Genomic DNA, 2500 nt, shown 5'->3' with positions numbered 1-2500 from the left:
TCTATATTGAATTTCAAAAAGTAAATTAAGAAGCAAAATTTAGTCATCAGTATTTTCCTGCTTCTCACTGATATCTACTTAATTCTGAAAAAAATCCAAATATTTAGAAATCTTAACTGAAAGTACTTAACTGAAAATACTCCATGGTATTTTTCCTTCACATTTTTATTTAATTGCTATAATACAATCTAACTCCAAATATAAGTGAGCAATTTATACTAACACATCTCTTTATTATGTGTCCTTAAATAGAAATAAATCGGATTTTTTTTTATTTTGGTAAGGTTAGCCTATTAAATATATCTATAATATGCACTGTAGAAGAAAACAAGTAACACTTTGTGATTTAAAGAGAAAAAGAAGAAAACTGCCTGAAATTTGTAAGAACTGTTAGTGTTTTCGATATTTTCTTTTTGATTAAAAAACAACAAATATCTGTTGATGCCAACACTCTCAACTTGAAAAGAATTCTATGATAGAGTAGTGAACACGACCAACAACAAATTCATTTATAACCAGTGACAACCAAAACCTATGAAGTTTTTAAAAGAATGTGATTGTTGTCAGAAGGAATCGGGTCCCACAGCGCAGTGTTCAGCTCTGCTTGCACTCAAAGCCACTGCCGAGGGGCGCGGGCCGCGCAGCTCCAAGCCTGGTGGGCACAGACCAGCAAGAAAGTGAATTCTGCATACTGCACAGATCATCGCTCAGTTCAGGGCAGTCAGATCGCATCTGGGATCAACCAATTGTGCTTCATGAAACCGTCAGCCCTCATTTGTGTCTAGCTGTTTTCTTCTGTTCGGCTGTAAACAAGGAGTTGTCTCCCTCCACTCGCGTGCTAGGGAAGATCGCACAGTCAGACCTAGTCAGTGGCCCTAGAGCTAAAGTTAAAGTTACTTCTTCCAGACAGCAGTTCCAGTGCACACCAGGGAGGCAAAAAGAGAAGCAACTTTGGAACGACAGAGTTAGGGTCCCTTTTCAGAAACGCATACCTTAGATTCCAATACATACTGGCATGGCGTGTCTCTTCCGTGAAATTAATTTAGGTGTTCTTAGTATGAACAACTTTTTTTTTTCTTTTTTTCCGCAGACTAGCTCAGCAGATTCATTGCATTGCCGAAGAGGGGGTGGTAGTGATTGTTTTTGTTGTTCACTGCTCTGGGGCTTTGCTTGGATCAGCCAAAAATAAAAAAAGACGCGAATAGAAATACAGTCAATCTGGTCCACCTCCAGGAACCTAATCATGCCTGAATCGCTGAGAGGAGTGTAATGATGCTAAACAGGAACAGGTATGTTGGCTTCTGTTGTCATCCACTTTGGCCATAGTGATGCCTTTACAATAAAGCAAAATACGGTTCAAGGAACATCAGCTCAATAATAAAAGGTAGGGGGTGTTATTGAAGCCGTTTTCCTTGACAAGTGGCATAAAGATAATATTTAGTATTTGCTGTATTGAATTCTCCTAGCCAGCTGGTGTGTCCCTGTTAAGAGTTTCATTTATGCAGTTTGGGCTGGAACCTTTTTTGTTCTCAGAGCCTATTTGTCGATTGAGGGGATAACAACCAAAGTGAAACAGCTTGTAATTTGCACCTGTCTGCTCTAAGCATTCCATGTTAGATTGCATGGAGAGCAAACTCTTTATTGCTAATGAGAATAAGACCGGGTAGGGCTACATGCAGTTTTGTTGGGGGGCTTATAGAATATTTTAGTGTGTATTTTTCCTCTTGTAAATAATCTATCTCATAGGGACTTCCCTATGCTTGTGTTTAAGAGTCCTTAGAATTAAAGGATAAATTTTTTCTAAAAAATGTAAAGTTGCTCATTTTTTAAAGAAATTTTAAATGTTGTATAACTAAGAATTGAATTAATATTCAGCCCAAGTTGCCTCAGATGAGAAAGAAAAAAGTAAATGCTAAATTATTTCCAAGTTCTTGTAAGCATAAAATACCTATAGAGACCTTTAATTTGTAAAATTGGCCACGAAAAAAGATAGATAAGAAGTTTGGAGACATGAAGCAATATAGTTTTGGAAATAATATCAAGTGCCTGAAAGTAAACCAAAGTTCTCTGCTTATATAGTCTTTGAAAATTTAATTAATTGAATCAAAAATAAAAATTGAAGGGGATGACTTCGAAATCATGCCTAGATATAGGTACATTTATCTGACTCATCATGTGAATCACAGAATAAATTCTCTGCAAATGCAAAAATGTCAGCACATTTTATTCGCTGCAACCTTTACTAGAAGTTCTCTTCATCCCCCTTAGTTTTGATTCCTTTGAAGAATTATATTAGTGGGCTATTATCTATTTTTAAAGAATTTAAATTAAACTCATTGAGATGAAAGAGCTTTAATTATGGCTTATAGCATTTCCCAAAAACCTATGTGTTTAAAAAAATATAATAATAATGTTTGGATAATTTGGCAAAATATGCTTGAAGATGATCCAAAATTTAGTAATATATGTATATTTTATTAAATTAACAGAATATATATAT

General features: G+C 35.2%; 1 protein-coding gene across 1 annotated transcript in view; it reads right to left on the bottom strand.

Annotated features, from left to right (window-relative positions):
- The window catches only part of OFCC1 (orofacial cleft 1 candidate 1), a 204852-nt gene that overhangs the window by 201402 nt on the left and 950 nt on the right, over positions 1 to 2500 (bottom strand). The window lies entirely within an intron of this gene.

This window comes from Pteropus alecto, unplaced genomic scaffold, assembly GCF_000325575.1.
Source record: "Pteropus alecto unplaced genomic scaffold, ASM32557v1 scaffold121, whole genome shotgun sequence".
NCBI classification, from domain to species: Eukaryota; Metazoa; Chordata; class Mammalia; order Chiroptera; family Pteropodidae; genus Pteropus; species Pteropus alecto.
Note: the sequence above shows the minus strand (reverse complement) of the source record. Positions and strands in the feature narration are given on the sequence as shown.